Below are 19284 nucleotides of genomic sequence, written 5' to 3'. Positions count from 1 at the left end.
ATGCCCTGCTAACCCTACTCACTCCGACTCCGTCGAAACAGCACATTTCCTGTGCCCACCGTTTGATGACGTCGACGACAACTTATCTAATCCTTATTATCCTTACGGGGATTAAATACTCGTTACAACAACAAAAAGGTTAAATGTAGCGATAATGAACAACAAGAGAGCGCAGAGGAAAATTGTATATTGAATATTGTGTTCACCATTAAAGCAACGGGAAGACCGCGATCATAATAGATTTACAAACTCGAAAAAGGCATAAAGAAGCTTGGCCTACAAAATTGGAAAGCAACCCCAAATGTCAGTTGCCATTTCGAAGGTAATTTTACCCTTTTCCCCATTGGCAAAAAAGCAGTTGATTTTTAAAAGCTCTTTCTGGGGGACACAATCTCTCCCAGAACATGTTCCTGTTAGATAGAAAATAATTGAGATTTTACACTGCGACCTATGGTCTATTGCGCTCTCTCCTATAAAACATATGGTCACAAAGGTCCAGCACTCTGAACAATTCCAGGAGCTTGCTGGGCGCGATGGAGTTGATGTGATCTCTGTCCACGTAGATGGATACAGATTCCAGCTAAAATTTTAAGTAGAGAAGCAGCTCATAGTAGTTGATTCCCTGGCAAGACTACCAAAGATAAGACAAAACATGCCTGCCTGACAAAACTGGCTTGGCCACCGTTTCGCCGTTCCTAACAGTTTTCTGTGCAATGTTTAGCTTCTGAACAATCTACAAAGTGACGTCGGATACGAGTACTACCAATATTTTATCTTTGCTGGTGTCCATCGCGGATACGACTTAAACCTACCCGAAGTACAGGTTACTAAAGGCGTCCTAGGGAAAAATAATTTACAATTGCATTAACGAAGTGTAATCAGCAATAAACGTTTAAAGAGCACTTGAGAAAAATCAGCCGCGGAAAATTGTAAATTTATAACACTTTTAAACATCAGCTGCTTTCACAGGAGACATCATTTAAAGCCGATATACGGGTATACTTTTCAGACCACACATCTTCGCTAACACAACGTCGGCTGATGTGGCGCATGTCAACGGTGCCTGATTTATGGTCACAATCATTTGTGTTTTCATCGCCTCCTTCGCTGCCTTGATGGCACATTAATATCGAAAGCGGCACGACAGCCGAGCCTATCAACGAGCAGCGAAAACGTTCATTAAACGCCAACATAGGACGAAAGTCATGGGTGTTCACGACCTTTTAACACCCTTTAAATGGCAAAAGCGTACTTTGCCAGCGACCGCGGCCCTTTATCCCTCAGTTGTTAAATGCCAAGCGATGGCACACAAATTTAATGCGAATGTTGTTGTTGCTCAAGTCACTATTTCGCTCTTGTTGTTGCTTTTATTGTCGTACAGCAACATTTGTACGACAACAACTGTAATAATTTGCCCCATGGGGCACTACTGCTCTACCCCACACACAAGCAATGATTGCTGAAGCCAATGCCGCAAGGGCCGACTTGCTGGCCCTCCAGCTGGACGACGACACTTTCGTTCATTATACATATGTATGTGTGTGTGTTTTTTGTGTCATTACGGTCGCCTTTACTATTGGTAATAATTCGTCGTACTTAACAAGTACTTCATGCAGCGCATATAATTGCACGCTGTGCTGGCTGCTGTCCTTGTTGGCGGTGGTGTTTTCATTCTCGACTTCTTTCACACGCAACTGTTGAAATTCACCACTGGCGAATTTCAATTTTAATGTTGATTTTATTGGAATGATTCGCTTGAATTGCGTAAATAAGTAAGTTGGTATGAAAATTCGGGCAAGTCGAAACAGTATGAGGCGGCGAAAGTAAGAGTGGAGGACATAATGAATGAGCGACCGAGCGACTTGGGCATATTTGTAGGGTCACAGAGTCGGTTCATGCCATTATTCAATTATGAAGTCATTAAGTCATTTGTAAGTGCGGGCATTTCGACACTTTATCGGCAGACAAACGACTGCGACCAAAGCACAAAAAAACCCCAACCGGAAGCTAAGACCACTTACTACATACTGCAGAGGATAAAGTGCTCGAGGGGGAATTGAAATTAGTTTTTTTGACAACTTTCGGTTATTAACTTTAGGTGTTGCTCCTTATTTTGTATTGTTAAATACTTTTTTGTGTTGTGGCGCTGTTGTTTATGTTGTTGATTGTTGTTGATGTATTTGGAGTGACGTCATGTCTGGAACAAATTATGGTGGTAAGAGGGTATTTGAATGAGGCGCTAATATTGTTATAATCGTAAATACTTGATTAGCACCTTAAACGAGTTGTATGTTGAGCTCTTTGTAGCCTAAAAATTGCACAGGTCCACAAAAAAAATTCTGAAAAATTTTATTAAACACGAGATGGTTTTTGGGTTTGCTTGAAGTCATAAATAAATTGTTAAAATTTTATTGTGGTTACTGTTTTTAAGTGTATACAGGCTATAACTTTCATTACTTTTTAACTAAAGAACGTTCTGTGTGAGGTAAATTAAAAAATCCAATAATGTTGAAAGTGGCGCGGTACAAAAAATTGTGGTAATTCAAAACGAAAACAGCCAATTTCATACCTGGAATCAGCTAATCGCCCTATACCTCATGAAACCGAAATACCAAGACCAGTGTTACCTTGGAAGATATTCCAGGTTCTAACGAAGATGTAACTGAATCCGATGACAAGTCAAGGTTTATATATGAAAACGACAAAGGTCTAAAATTGTTTTCCACGGTGAGCTCAATGATTTAGTAAAGATTTAAATCTTGCCGAAACGCGAAGAGCATTTGCTTTGATCAAGGCTCAAAAGCAGGAAATAACTTTTATAAGGAAAGTTTTCCTCTTCCTTCAGATATAGTAAGAAGCAGTTCACTTCCTACTTTGCAAAAGAGGACTAGTTAGTTTATTGTCAAATTATTGAAGAATCAATAGATGAATTTATGATCCCACACGACCCAACACAGTGGCAGATTTTGATTGAATCTTCAAAAATAAATCTTATAGCAGTTCTGCTAAACAATGACGGTTTCTATGCTTCCATTCCTGTCGATCATTCCATACACTTCAACGAAACCTATAAGAACTTGGAACTAGTGTTTTGCAAAATTAAATATGAATAAAGACCACGGTTGGCAAGAAATATTGTAAATTTTTCCGGATAACAATCTAGGCTTACCAAATTCCTTTGCTTTTTTTGTTTATGAGATCGTAGAGACCAAGCAAATCACTGGAACAAAAAGTGTCGGCATCAAAGGCCGCTTAAAATGAAATGAAACTTTGATGCCTTCTCACAAAATTCATCTACCAGCACTAACTATTTGTATAGCTAGTCACTTCAAAGAAATGAAAATTGCTCTAAATACTTAGTGCCAAAGTTTCTAGGTCACTTGGAGCCAAAGTGTAAGGAAGGTATTTTCCTAGGATCTTAAATTCGATGGCTTATGGCTGATCCACAAAGAGAAGAGTGGATTGCCTTTAATGAGGTCATAGATACATTTTTAGGCAATAACAAAAGTTTTTGTAAGTTCTCGTTACGAATGAGTATCAGTAAGTATATACATTGGGACCAAAAAGGAAATTGTAATTGAATTCCCCGGGTAAATTATATTTCAAAAAATTTATTTTGCTAAGTTGGTAGGACGGTCTCTAATTACTATGCTGAATATGAGCGCAATCTGTCACCAGTTTGTTTACAGCAGCTGCTTAAGTCGGTACACCTCGGTAGTGCGTTGCGATTTTTACAATGGATAAAAATATCGAACAAAGAATTTGTCTCAAATTTTTTATTTCTAACTAAATTTCGGGTGAAGAATCGATGCGAATGTTGGAAAAGGCTTATGGTGATTTAGTTTTATCAAAAACACAAACATACGAGTAGTATAAAGCCTTCAGAGACGGCCGAGAGATCGTTAAAGAAAAAAAGACATGCCTCGTTCTGGACAACCTTCGATCTCTTCAACTGATGAAAATATAACAGAGGGAAAGATATGGTGCTTGACATAGGCAGGCAAGTGTTAGAGAGATGCCAAACGAGTCTGTTCTAATGATTTTGATGGATATTTTGGGTATGAAACGTGTACTTGCTGGACTCGTCGCGATAAATCTTCATTTTTTCCAAAAAGAGTACCGTTTATAACTGCCAATTAGACATGAGATTATTAGTTTACATGCAACGAAGTTAAGAATCATCTAAATGGAGGGGACAAAAACGAGCCGAAACCAAAAAAACGTGCCAAAACCAAAAAAAAAACTCGCCGAAGCCGCTTAGAAATCAAGAGGATGATTATTTCTTTTTCGATATCCGTGGTTTAGTGCATCATGAATTTATACCGGAACGATTCATGGATTTTAACAGTGTAGTATACAGAAATGTTAGAATCAGTTTACTGCTCAAGTTAAGTTGCCTCAAATATTTTTCGAGTTTTGAAGCAAGCACCTGTTTGTTTACGAAGATAAAGAAATTGTTGGTGATTATTTCCATGACAAATATATCACAACGAGTTTAGAAATTTTGTGTTTCAAATATTCTCAACCGGAATGGCGGAGCCATTGAAAATGTTGCGAACGTGTTGTTCAGGCACATCATTCAGTTCAGTGTTCGGAAATCGTCATTTTTCATTAGAGTGATAGCAAAGGATCACAAACTCTCTAATCCTCTCCGAGGCTTATGAAAAGTGTATGAAAATTAGATTAAGCGATGGCATGCTTGTATTGGTCCAGGAGTATATTTCATTTTTTTGCGCCGGTCGATTGACCACCAAGATCGTGTGATATCACACCATTAGACTTTTTCCTGTGGGGATATGTAAAGTCTGAAGTCTATACGGATAATCGCACTTTGATTCAGGCCTTTGAGCAAAACATTTAGATGTCATACGCCATTTACCAGTTGAAATATTCGAACGTGTCATCGAAAATTGGACAATGAATGAATAAATTTGAAGTTTCTGTATTGTTTCTGTAAAAAAAAGTAGGGAACCTCGATATGGATCAACTTTTACTTTCATGACGAGTGTGCAAATTAATTCAAATCTACTAAACAAAAACCTGTTTTGTTATTTTTTCCCTTTCGTTACTTCCACTCTTCGCATTCTTTCGCAAATATGAGCAGCGCTGCCAAATACTTTAAGAAATGCTTTTCAAATCCAGTAGCCTTACACAATTGGGGTGTTTCGAAAGTATATCTTGAATTGCAAAGAGTTACAAATGTGCTTACTACCGTTACATGCAAGTCACTCACTAAATATACTCATGCATACTGAGTTTTTAACTCGTTTTTTCGAACTGTAAAAACAAAATATTTACATAAAATGTGCAAGAAGCTCCACTTCTTTATTTCATCCATTTGCACTTCATATTTTATGTGCAACAAAAAATTCTAATCTTTAACATGCCAAACGCACTCCAAGCGAAATGCGTATATATTTTTATACATATTTTTATACTTGTATATATATAGTATACACTCTTATATAGTTTATATACTGAAGTCTGAGGACGCTGGCGCACGCAACGCTTGAATATTTTGCGAGTGTCTGCTGGCGATATGATAATTTCATTTTTATTCGAAATTTTTTACAGCTTGGAAAATTTTATGCATCAACAAATATGTCACAACGGTTGACACAAACAACAACCATGCGGAATTATATTTTACACCAAAAGGAGTAAAGTTGAGGGTGCAAAAAAGCAACCGAAGTCATGTTTGCATTGCTTGATCCGGAAAAAGTGACGCATTTAAAGCTGGCAGTAGCTGGTGTTGTTTGTCTTTTCTTTCATCTTGGTGTATTTGTATCGTCGTTGGTGGTAGCAGGGAAATGCAATAATCTAATAAAAGTACTTTGCTTCCTATTGTGATTAAAAAAGGCACTACAACAACAAATATAATATACGTTAGTGCTTACAAGAAAAAGCAAACAAAAAACGAAAGGTTTGTTGTTTTTGTTAGCACCTTCTTGCGCATTGTCACAAGGTAAAGTGGTTTGCTCACCAACAAATCGCGGATTGCTTGCCGTGTCGCCTTAAGCTACATGCATAAGCTCCTTTCTGGTTCTCTAGGCGCCTCAGCCTCAGCCACAGCAACAACTTAGCTTAAACCACCGCGTGAAATATTGTGCTGTCTTAGCTAGTGGCGTATGTGCTTTAATAGCTTTTATGGCGGTGTGTTTTTAGGGGTGTGCATGCGCCTCCATCTTGTTTACATTTCCCACCTGTCTATTTAGATTTCGCTAAGCACTCAGGAAAGTGTTGTGCAGACAATGAAAAAGTCAAAAATCCCATAAGACTTTTAAAGGAGCGCGCGATTCTTCGGTATCTTACGTTTCTTTGTGATTTCATAATTTAACTTGCAACCGATGCAAGCATTAGCGGTTTTGTTGCAAGCAAAGTACTGCAATTAAGCTATTTTTGCTTGGGATTAGGTTATGAGGAGAGGGATGGAGAGTGATAACAGCAAATATATTGACGATCGACCATGCCTTGCGGGAATAACGTTCTGTTTCGTTTCTAAAATATGACCGACGGAGCTAACCTCATAATTAATTGATATTTTACTGATGATTCTAGTTGGCAAAGTAGATTATCCATCATATCTTCAAATAACTAATGATTTCGTAGATTACAAAACCAGCATCGATATCGAATACTACCATACATCAGTTTTGAAATCCACCGTGTAGTCATTACGTTCCAAAAGCGGTTTGATAAATTAGTATACGAGTATTAGGAAATATAACACCTCAAGGCGAACAAAAAATTACATTTCATAATCATTAACAATTTTTGTTACGTTTACCTTACATATTTCCCAAATGATAGCTCTTACCAGCTACTAATAAAGAACGATTTTCCGGCAAAAGGATGGAGTCATGTTCACGCAAGTAAAGAAAGTGCTCTGATCGCCGTTCATTTGTTGCCAGAAACGATTCTTTTACATATCGCTCAAGCAGCTCACTACTTCCGCTCTTAGACCAAGTATCCTCTGGGTAGCCAAAGAATATCATTTTGAAAGCGTGATAAAGTGAGAAGGCGAACCATTCCTAAAAAGTAAAAAACGCCCCCAGTAACAACTAAACAACAGCCTCGGACGAGAGACCCCTCTTTTGATATAAGGGAGCTGTGGGACAGCATTTCAAGCTTCTTACATACAGCTGCAAACGAAACCATTGGTTTTCGGAAAAGACAAAAGCTTGTACGATGAGGAAAGCCGTGTCGAAGTGGAGAGAAAACAGACTGCCTAACTCGCACCGTTATAATCGACCACAACACCGATGATGATACCAGGAGCTGAAGAGGGAAGCGAGACGCATTTGCAGACAAAAAAAGAGAAAGGTCGAAATGCATGAGTTTGAAGAGCTTGATAAGCTGGCCGAGAGGGGTATTGCTTGAAAATTCTACGAAAAGATGTGGGGACTAACAGAAGGTTTCATCGGAGGTATCCACTTGTAGAACCCCCAGAGAAGATCTGGTGACTGATGCCCAAAGCATGCTAAAATTATGGAGAGAACACTTCTGCAGCCTGCTGAATGGCAGTGAAGGCATAACATCAGAAGATGGCGAACCCAAGAACGAAGTTCGAATAGCAATTACCTATCTGAAGAACAACAAAACGGCGGTGGCCGATGGAAGAACTGATAAGGAGCATGCATTAGCTTATTTGTAGAATATGGTCGAATGAAAACATGCCCAACGATTGGAATTTAAGTTCCACAAAACATGAGACCCTACAATATGCGCCAACTACCATGGGAACATATAAGGTTCTATCGAGCGTACAGTGTGAAAGATTAAAGCCCACCGTCAACAACCTGACTTGAGCTTATCAGTGTGGCTTTAGGCCTGGAAAATCAACAACTGACCAGATATTAACCCCGCGAAATCTTGGAAAAGATACATGAGATTCGTCCCACAATGATGCGTATCCAATTTTTCCATGGCATATTTAATCAATCATATATCCATTTGAAAAAGAAGGTTCTATCAAAGGTGGTTTGCGTTTTAAAATAGGTGATTTTGGGTTGAAAAACGAAGAATATTCTAGGCGGTCAAAAAAGCTTAAAGATGAGGAACTGGAAGCATTATTCGAGGAAGATTGTTTCCAGACACAAGAAGAGCTCGCAGGATCTTTGGGAACCACTCAAGCCATTTAAAAACGTTTAAAAGCAGCTGGAGACATAAATTAAAGCCGAGAGGCATTAAAAGTCGCCTATAAATGACCTACTCAGTCCGAAGTAATTAACAACCGCAACCAGATATTAACCCTGACATTGTTGGTGGTATTAAATCATGACGAAAAAAACGCGTGATAAGAGAGCCAATCGACATACTGTTTGTTTGATGATAAGATATTGGATCTTGTAACTTTATTAGTCCGGTTCGCTAAGAGATGGCGTATCTTGATTATTACTCTATTGTTTGCGTCTTTCAGCATATTTAATTCATTTATATCAAAGTTTTTGCTTGAAAAAGAATTTTTCCGCGGAACTCTTCTTCATTACTGAGCCATAAACGTGCCATTGGTGGTTTGAAAACGTTTAGGACAACTCTAAACGCAAAAAATAGGTGATTTTGCAAGGGTTGAATAAAGGACGCTAAGTTAATAATCGATATTTGGTGGGATTCGAAGGGCATGCTGTATTATGAACTGCTAAAATCGGGTCAAACTAATAATGAGAAACGCTACCTACAACAATTCATCAAATTCTAAAGTGAAAAAAGCCGGAAACGACACGAGTCAATAGTTTTCTATCACGTAAACGCTCGGTTTCAGGTTATAAAAACTGCTAAAAACTATTTGAAAACAACGACTGGAAAATTTTGCTCATCCACCTTATAGACCAGTCTTTGTCCCTTCAGACAGAACACCCTCATTGGAATACAGTTCCTATCAGAGCAGAGTATCAAAAAATGTATCCCGAGAATGCTGTTTCCTGCTATAATTACTAATAAATTCTAAGCAGGGTAAAGGTCATTAAAGAGTCCACGTAGTACACAGAACAGCGAGAAAGTAGAGTAGGCAGAAACGTGTTTCGATATTTTCAAACATAATTTCAAATTCAAACGACATATTCCCTAGAATGGCAATATACCCAACATATTTGAAAAACGGTACAAGAAGTAACTGCATTGAAGAAAAAAAAACAACAAAATGATACAGGTCCACCGACTATCATTTCTAACAGGAGGACTGAAATAAGCGAAAGTTAAGCAAAGCAACAGAAAAAGAAATGAAACGGAAGGCAAAACTAATTGCCAGTTGGTAGCAATGACAATGTTAATCCCATAACGGACATTGCGCGAACAATTAAACGCCACAGAAGCGGCAATCGTCATCATCATTGCCATCGCCATCGTCATGGCCGTCACCATCGACCAGCACAGCATCGACAACAACAACACAACAGCCACACCATTACAATAGCCATTGTAAGCGCCACAAAGATCAGTGCCAGCCGGCCAACTTCGTTTAGACGACGGCGCCGCTGCTTGCAACAACCTAACGGACGACTGACATTGCTGTTGTGTCGCCACAATTGCCATTACAATTGTTGCATTGTCTGACTGTTTGCTTGTGCCCATCCACTTGAATTGTATCTTTTGTAGGCAAGGCTAAGGATTTTAGTGTTGTTTTGTGGTTGCCATACTGTGCTGTTGGCGGCTGACTTTTACATGCAATTGTTGTTCGGGCATTTGCATCAACCGGTGCAGTTATGTGGCATACAACATTTTTTTTAATTCGTTTTTTTTCGAATAAATTTTCTTTCCCATTTTTTATTTCTTTTTTTTGTTTTTTTATTTTTTGCACTTTCATTTGCTTTTTTGCATTTTGTTTATGTAGATTTTGTTCAGCATTGTAACTTTGGCTAGAAGCGGAAGTTCAAAATGCCATGCAACAGCAACCAGCAACAGCATATTCTACTAATTAATTGTACTTTGTGTGGGACTTTGTTGTCAAGCGTATGTCATTACACCCGAGCACAACTCTGACGCAGACGAAGTATTGTCATTTGGTTCCTCTAACAGTTATTTACTAAAACTAAACAGTTTTTCAGGGAAACAGACCCGTGAAAAGAGGATTGACACACACCACCTCTTCGTCGATTTTAAAGCTGCTTTTCCCAGCACGAAAAGGGGCTGCCGCTATATGTGAATTAGGTAGCCCCACAAAACTAATATGTGTAAACTGTGTAAACTGACGTTGATCAATACCAAAAGATCCGTCAGGTTCGTGAAGAGCCTCTCCGAACCGTTCGAAAGCAAACGAGGGTTCAGACAAGGCGACTCCCTATCGTACGACATCTTCAATCTACAGCTCGAGAAAATTATTCGGGCTGCAGAGCTGAAAAGAGCAAGTACAATCTTCGCAAACGCCGATGATATTGATAATATTGGACTGAATAGGGAAGCAAAGCAAATAGGTCTGCTAGTGAGCGAGGGCAAGACGAAATCTCTTTTGTCATCAAACAAACAGTCGTCGCACTCGCGACTTGGCTCCCATATCACTGTTGACAGTCATAACTTCGAAGTCGGAGATAATTTCGTCTATCTTGGAACCAGTATAAACATCCACAAAAATGTCAGCCTCGAAATCCAACGCAGAATAACGCTTGCCAACAGGTGCTACTTCGGACTGAGCAGGCAATTGAGAAATATAGTCTTCACTCAACGAACAAAGACCAAACTCTATAAGTCACTCATTATTCCAATCCTTCTACATGATGCAGAGGCATGGACGATGACAACATCTGATGAGTCGACATTACGAGTTTTCGAGAGAAAAGTTCTGCGGAAAATTTATGATTCTTTGCGCATTGGCAACGCCGAATACCGCAGTCGATGGAACGATGAGCTGTATGAAAAATACAACGACAATACGCTGGCTAGGTCATGTCGTCTGAATGGATGAAAACGCTCCAGCTCTCAAAGTATTCGACGCAGTACCCGCCGGGGGAAGCAGAGGAAGAGGAAGACCTCCACTCCGTTGAAGAGATCAGGTGGAGAAGGACCTGGCTGCACTTAGTATCTCGAATTGGCGCCAAATTTCGAAAATAAAAAACAACTGGCGCGATGTTGTAAACTCGGCTATAACCGCGTATGCGGTGTCTACGTCAATGAGAAAGAACAAGAACATTTTTTCAAGACGCTATTCAAAAACACTTTAGCAGACCTTCCCTCAGCGTTGTTGTCATGTGATAGGTTTTAAAAAACTAAACCAAAAACTCTTAAAGGAGTATATAGTCTAAGTTCATAAAAAAATCGATTTTTTCCATATTTGGATATTTTTACCGTTATAGCTGTTATAGTGCGATGTATATTTTGTAAATATCTCTCTACCTTTTGAACCATCCAAATCCAATATTAAAAAAAAATTGTTTGGGCCTTTTTCGACCCTCTACTACTTCTGAGTTTCTCAACCGGTATTGATTTATACATATATTTTTACACGGGTCTTTGAGATATAATTTACAAAACATTGAACGAAGGATTTCGGTTTGTTCAAATAAAACTATTTAAAGAACCATCGAGATTTTTACACCAAAATTTGAATTTTTTGTAAAAAGTCTGCCAGAAATACACTTTTCACTTTTTTATTCTTTCGTCCAATACCTAGTTAATAATCGTAATCTTAAAACAAGTATTGCTTTTTTCATTTTACTTCAGAAGCTCTAAACCTTTGAGTGGAGACTTGTTTTGCTTGTTTGAGAAAATTTACCATAGTAACGTATATATGTATATATATACTTTTATACCAAAAAGTAGAGCCCACCGACTTTAAAAAATATGTGATATTTCGATGTGAGATTTTTGGGTTAAAACTTCGGGTTCGGGCTATTGAGACAACTAAAAAGAAAAAAATAAATATTTCAAATAAAAAATCAGTGTTTTTTGGATAATACAAGTTTCCAAATTTCGTGAAGGGATTTTTTAACATAAAGCAAAAACTTGGTTATTTGAATTTTTCACACAAATTTTGAGATCATGAGAGAAAAGTGTTAACATGGAAGTTGTAGAACTTTTTATTGCCTACTGCTTTGCCACGTAACTCTTTTCTAAGGCACTTGTAGTTTTTCAAGAAGTCAAGATACGCTTAAAAAGCTAAGCCACTTCGTCTCTACTACTTTCCAACCTAAAATAAATACCCATAAATTAGTTTCCCTTTCATTATTGTTATTTTCTCTTCCTTTACCAATGAGTTTCATGCATTTATTATTTGTTACTTTTTACCATTTTCAAATGCTTCGGGCTTGGTCTAAATATATAATAATAATCTTGTAATTTACAATGGTGTCGTTCGTATTTATAAATAAAACTCCATTTTGAAACATAAAAGACTTTTTTATAATTTTTTTTTCTAGGTTGATATGACTGTCAGTGATATTCAATGGTGCTTGAGAATCAACGATTAACAGTCAGAGATCTTACTGACATCGTTGGAAAATCGGAAGGATCAGTGAATACCATTTTGATAGATCATTTGGGCCCGAAGAAAAGTGAAAGTACGATTGGTTCCAAAATCACTTAATTTTTCAAAAAACAGACGTATTATTATTGACGATGAGTCTTAGATCTATGCTTACAACCCGGAAACAGACGATCAATCGGTCGTATATCATGTCAAATGTAGGGCGAAGCCTGACAAAACCACGTCAAAGCAGGTCAAAAATGACGATTATGTTGACAGTTTTCTTCGATTATAGAGATGTGCTCCACTCGGAATCCCTTCCAACCAGCCAAACCGTCAACATGGAATGCCATTTGAGTATTATGCGTCATTTGTGCGAATTATTCATAAAAAGAGGTCGGAATGATGGGCCGACAACTCTGGTTTTTGCACCACGTTAATGCACAGTCGCATACTGCATTGATTCTTCGTGAGCTTTTCGCCAAAATTTTAATAAATATCGTTCCTCAACCACCGCATTCGCCTGATTTAGCTCCACGTGACGTCTGGTTATTCGGCAAACCCTAAACGACCGCTCCGGGGAAACCGTTTTCTGTCAATTGAAGACATTAAACGAGAATCGCTAAGCGCATTGAAGGCTTTTCCAGAAATTGACTTTAACAACTGTTTCGAGGATTGAAATTATCATTGCCATAAGTGTATTGGGGCCAAGGTGGATTACTTTGATGGGGACGGCATAGATTTTGAAGAATGAATTAATAATTTTAAAATTATGGACAAATTTTTATTATTATTTGCTCATAGTAGCATTTCTTTGAGCGAAATACCAGTCCTATACTTTCGCCAACCTCCAAACAAGGGCCTCAGCAATTGGTCTAATTGAATCTACATATTCGTGGCTGACCAAACCTGTTAAAAGCTTATTTCATTAAAGACTTATTTCCAATTCTCAAATACAAAATCCAAAAATTTTATTATTACATTATATGAATATATATGATTGTGGAACTAGCCAAAATGGCAACTGCCAAAAAAAAGTTATTTGTCGTGAAAAAATTACTCTTTGGCATAAAGTGAATTAAAAACAAGTAAGGAAGGGCTAAGTTCGGGTGTCACCGAACATTTTATACTCTCATGATAAAGTGATAATCGAGATTTCATTATACGTCATTTACATATTTTTCAAATACCGTATTTTTTTAAAGTTTTATTCCGCTATCATCATTGGTTCCTAATGTTTATACTCGTATTATACAGAAAAGGCATCAGATGGAATTCAAAATAGCGTTAAAAGAATGAACCGATTTCACCCATATTTCGTACATGTCATCAGGGTGTTAAGAAAATATTATATACCGAATTTCATTGAAATCGGTCTGTAGATCCTGAGATATGGTTTTTAATAATCGGAAAAGCCTGGGTGCAGGGCAGTGTTTCGACATTTTTATTTTTGATTTTCAACATAAGATATGGGAGGTGCGTGGTTATTATCCGATTTCTTCCATTTTTAACGAAACTGAAGAAAACGACTTTGTAGAAGCATCAAGTTTATTTAAGGAATGTTTTCTAACGGAAAAAACTTAAGTAGGGGCCCAGCAAAACAGCAATTGAACCAAATTTTGCTCGAAAATTGCGTCCAAATAGTGCCCCCCTAATGCGATTTTAATCACAGAGATACTAGAGAGAGATTTTTCCTATCGAACTTAAGAACGTGTACCAAGTTTCATCTCATTTTTACACTTTCGGACACGGACAGACAGACATCCGGGACTGAATCAATTATTTTCTTTTTAGTTTTAGGACTTACAAACAACCGTTATAAGCAACATTGTTGCGAGTATAATAAAATTATTTAACTGAAAAAATACGGACAGTCGGGTCTAATAATCTATTGAACGGGCACGAATTTTTATTTGGCCAGATACTGCAGTCTCGACAGCAAGCATCAAGTTTATTTAAGGAATGTTTTCAGTCACAGCAAAACAGCAATTGAACCAAATTATGCTCGAAAATAGTCATTTTAGCATCACAGAGATACTATGCAGAGACGCTCTACACTTTCCATAGACCGACTGAAAATTATTTTCTATAAGAAATACCTCAAAAAAACTAAAGAGCAAAAAGACTTGACATTATTTGACTCAAAAATTCGAAAGTGTCTTTTCTTGAGCAGATCAAATTTTAAATAATTAAAATGTGGTTCCACCTGATCTTGGACCCAACTTATACTCAATTCATGTTGTTGCTGTGCTACACAGCATTTTTCCACTTTGCGTCTCCTTACAAATACACAGACTTATGAATTTGTTGCCATTTCATGGTCATACAGGCAAGTGTGTGGCAGCAAGGAGGCTTTTAAAAAAATGAATTGCACAGTCGAGTGCACTCAGTGCAAGAATATACCTACTTGCATTTGTATTTAACTTTGCAGGAGTGTGTGTATAGTTAGTGGACGCCTAAGTATCATAGGCAGGTGGGTTTTGGAGTTGACGGCGCAGAGGGCGGTAAAGTGGACGCGAAAAGGCATAAATTGCTGATGTATGTGACTTTCATGCTGCTCCACATTACTATTGCGAAGTTTGTTGTTGTTGCTGTTGTGCAATGCTGACTGCCATCCAATGTTGTCTGTTACAATTGTCCGCACACAACAAGCTCATAAAAAATTAGCATATTTACACACACACTCATACACTGTGTACTAGTGCATATTGGCCTGCATATATTCATATGAGCATTTATCCCCATATCCTGGTTCACTTAATTCGCACAAACGTACTGCTCGCACACAGACACATGTCCTTATATTCATATATGTATATATATATATTTACAAATTTGTGTCCCACTGAGATCTCCATCCTTTTTATTTATGTGCAAGTGTGTGTATGCTCTCTGTTTTAACAGTAATTTTTTGCTTTTTCAATGGAAAAGTTATATTTTTATTTTAACGAAGGAGAAAAAAGGATTTTGAAGCACTGAAAATACATGCTGAATACTTGCAAATGTGATGGTTTCCAAGGTTCGTTAACCCCTTGGAAAAAAGGCCAATGAATCCCTATGCAAGGCCATAATGCAAAAAGGAATTCATAAAAATTTTTAAATTATGTGATATTTTTAGTATTTCAAATGCAAGAATTTCTAAGAAAATTTTTAACTTTATGGCTTGAAATTTAATTCGCCTAAAATATGTGAATACATGCTTTCTTTAAGAAGCAAATATACTATATAAATGTTTCTGTAGCGAAAGTTTTCCTTTTCATTAGCGTTTTAGCCGCTTGAGATATTTCCACTGGGCTTCAGAAAGGACGTCTGAAAGCGGCTACATATTTGGTATAATGAGTTCCAAGCTACAAACAATTTTGAGAAACTAAATAGCTGATGAATTTGCCAAAAGTGTCATCCGTCGAGCTACCGAGCCAGTAAAGGAAATACGAAAGTCACTACAAACGATACACAACGAAATTTACGAAAAGGCTGACAAATGGATCAAAGTGAAATAAAATGCCTTAAGAACATGCAAAGTCGTCAGAATCTTCTTGCAAGGGCCCGAGAAAACCACTCCTGCTTTTTTACTTACACGGTCTCGAAAACACTGCAGGGCGATTGCTGGCCTGATAACAGGTTAAAACCTATTCGCATCATGTGTGAGTAAAGACGATACATGCAGAAATTGCAGGGAAATTAGCGTGAGAAAGACGCTGGAAAACCTGCATGCTCACATTAAAGTGAACCCCTGTGGGACATCAGTAGTACTATGGATGTATGTCTAACCTAAGATAAGATAAGACATCATTCAATTATTCAGAATTTTCAACTAAGGAGATTTGTGTTGTTGTAAACGCAAAAATGATTCCTAAATAAAATTTTGGAAAGTTTTCATTCCTTGGCAGGCTCGGATTTCGTCCAATCCAGTTGCCAAACATGCCAGAAGACTGAGAACACCATATAGTGACTATTGTAAAAGCTGCCGGGAGGTAGAAGAAGAGGAGACTATATAACATAGTCTACGCGAATACAAAGGTTTGTATAGGAAAATAATCGCAACTATCAGTCGAGAGTTTATTGGCGATGTTGCGGAGGTTTTGCACAGAGAAAACTTTATGTACTGAAGGACCTCATTAGAAGCATTTACTGCAGTGTTGCGGGGACTATCGTAGGTTACAAGACCGGAACATGCTCTTGTAGGACCCAATGTGGTGATCTAGTGGCTGATGTTCAGAGCATACAAAGTTATGGAGGGAACACTTCTCCAGCCTGCTGAACGGCAGAGAAATTGTAACATCTGGAGATGGCGAACCAAATTTTCCATTCGATGACGATGAAATAGATGATCCACTGCCAGGTTATTTGCAAGATATGGTCGGATGAAAGCATGCCCGATAATTGGGGTGCTTTGCCCAATCCACAAAAAGATCTTAAATTAGTGTATGAAGTACTGAAACCCACCGTCAACAACCTGATTGGACCTTATCAGTGTAGCTTTAGAACTGGAAAATCTACTAACGACCACATTTTCACCATGCGCCAAAACTTGGAAAAGACCCGTGATACCACTTCTTCAACGATTTTAAAGCCGTCTTCGACAGCACAAAAAGGAACTGCCTCTATACCGCTATGCCTGAGCTTGGTATCCCCGCAGAGTTAATACGGCTGTGTAAGCCGACGTTGAGTAACACCAACAGCTTCGTCAGAATCGGGAAGAACATTTTTGAGCCGTTCGATACCAAGCGAGATTGTAAACAAGGAGACTCCCCATCGTGTGATTTTGTATATAGTATATCTATTGCTGGAGAAAATAATTCAAGCTGCTGAGCTAAATAGGGAGGTACAATCTTCTATAAGAGTGTACAGCTGCTGGCGTACGCCGATAATATGTATTAAAATCATTGGCTCAACAACCGCGCCGTTAGTTCTGCTTTCTCCAGACTGAATAAGGACGCGAAACGTATGTATGTATGTGTCTGGTTGTGCACGAGGACAAGACGAAATATATCCTGTCATCAAACGAATAGCCATTAGATTCACGACTTGGCTCCTACGCCTACCTTGGAACCAACATTAACTCCAACGACAACGTCGCCTCGAAATCCAACGCAGAATAACTTTTGGCAACAGATGCTACTTCCTCTCTCGACGAACAAAGACCAAACTCTACAAGACATTGATCATTCCCAACCTGCTATATGGTGCAAAGGTATAGACAATTTATATTCCTTTGCGCATTGGCAACGACGAGTACCGCAGTAGATGGAACGATGAGCTGTCCGAGATACACAACACCATTGACATAGTTCAGCGAATCAAGAGACAGCGGCAGCGCTGACTAGGACATGTTGTCCGAATGGAACAACGTTGGAGAGATCAGGTAGAGATATAGGATATAGTAAAAAGAAGAAGCGACTGGCGCATTCGGCTATAACCCCGTAACCGGTGTCTATGCCAGTAAAAAAGAAGAAGATATCAGATCACTATAAAGTGTAGCTGTCATAAAAACTGACTCATCTATACCAGTTCTTGCATGAAAAAACTTTTTTATTTGACAAGAAATCTTCACAAAATTTTGCGTAGACTACCGCCCAAATAACGCTACACTCTCCCAAGAAATTGTTCAGATTGTCCCACTACAACATATGGCATTCACACAATCTGAACGATCGGAATCAAGTTCCTGTATGGTAAACTTTTTTTTTTAACGAGATATTTTGACGAAATTTTACAAGAATTATTGTCTAAGGCAATCCTACAAGCTCCGATCAAATTAATCAGATCGGACCGTCTTAGCATATAACTGACATACAAACTGGCTGATTAAAATCAAGTTCTTTTAAGGAAACTTTTTTCTTTGTGCAACCGAAGTTAACGGTTTTTAACGTTGACTTTACAGAATTATTCCAGCTAGTATTTCGTATATAGTATATGTTAAATGAGATTATTCAATATAAATTAAGCCATTACGATAGTTTCTAAAATTATACGAAACTCTTCTTCTTTGTTGATCTAAATGTTTCACATGAAAAATTGGTTAAATTGAACATACAATATACAATACTGCAAAAAGAACTTTGTGGACCTTTTTATAACACCGCAGAGATTCCCTATATACTACTTTGATCAAATTGAAAGGTGAATTTTGTACATTTCATCTCCTTCAAAGTAATCCCCTCCCGCTGCAATACACTTATGCCAACGAATTTTCCAGTCATCATAGCACTTGGAAAAATCCTCCGTCGTGATGGCCATCAGAGCTTTCTTCGATTCAGCTTTTATATCCTCAATTGAGTCAAAACGGTGTCCTCGGAGTGGTCATATGAATTTGCTGAATAGCCAGAAGTTACACGAAGGTAAATCAGGCGAATGCGCTGGTTGCGGCACGATATTAGTTGAAAATGTGGCCAAATGATCACGAATAACCAATGCAGTATGAGATGGTGTATTTTTGCACTTCTTTGTTCAATAAATTCAGACATAGTAGTAAAAATCGAAGAATTCACTTTTAGAGCCTCACAAAACGACGCGTATCTCATATACTATGACGTGAAATTAAGCATAGATGTCACTAACAGTACTACCAACTTACAAAAAAAAAAAAGATTTACCGATTCGAAAAACACGCGAAGTATAAATTAAAAATTCACCTTTCAATTTGATCACAGTAGTATGTACGTTAGCTACTTAAGTACATAGTTCAATATCAGTAATATTCATTCACTTACCTCTGCAGCATCGAGATTCAGTATCAGACATTTCATATAACTCGATCGTTAAAGTACACATTTTCACACACACTCACGCACTTATTTTAAACTTAACTTAAATGAAATTAACTGAAAATAGAAAGAAAATAAAATAATATATGAAATACGAAATGAAATGAATAGTAGGAAATGAGA

At 37.9% G+C, this 19284-nt stretch overlaps 1 protein-coding gene across 1 annotated transcript in view; it reads right to left on the bottom strand.

The window, feature by feature from the left end:
* Positions 1-19225, bottom strand: part of LOC126759524 (integrin beta-PS-like) — a 201272-nt gene extending 182047 nt beyond the window's left edge. The window contains exon 1 of the mRNA XM_050474383.1: positions 19108-19225. The gene's annotated coding sequence lies outside the window, so the exon portion shown is untranslated. The remainder of the gene's footprint in view (positions 1-19107) is intronic.
* Positions 19226-19284: the final 59 nt, after the last annotated feature.

Source organism: Bactrocera neohumeralis, chromosome 5 (assembly GCF_024586455.1).
Source record: "Bactrocera neohumeralis isolate Rockhampton chromosome 5, APGP_CSIRO_Bneo_wtdbg2-racon-allhic-juicebox.fasta_v2, whole genome shotgun sequence".
In the NCBI taxonomy this organism is placed as follows: Eukaryota; Metazoa; Arthropoda; class Insecta; order Diptera; family Tephritidae; genus Bactrocera; species Bactrocera neohumeralis.
The sequence above is the reverse complement of the archived record's forward strand: the minus strand, read 5'-3'. Positions and strand labels throughout refer to the sequence as shown.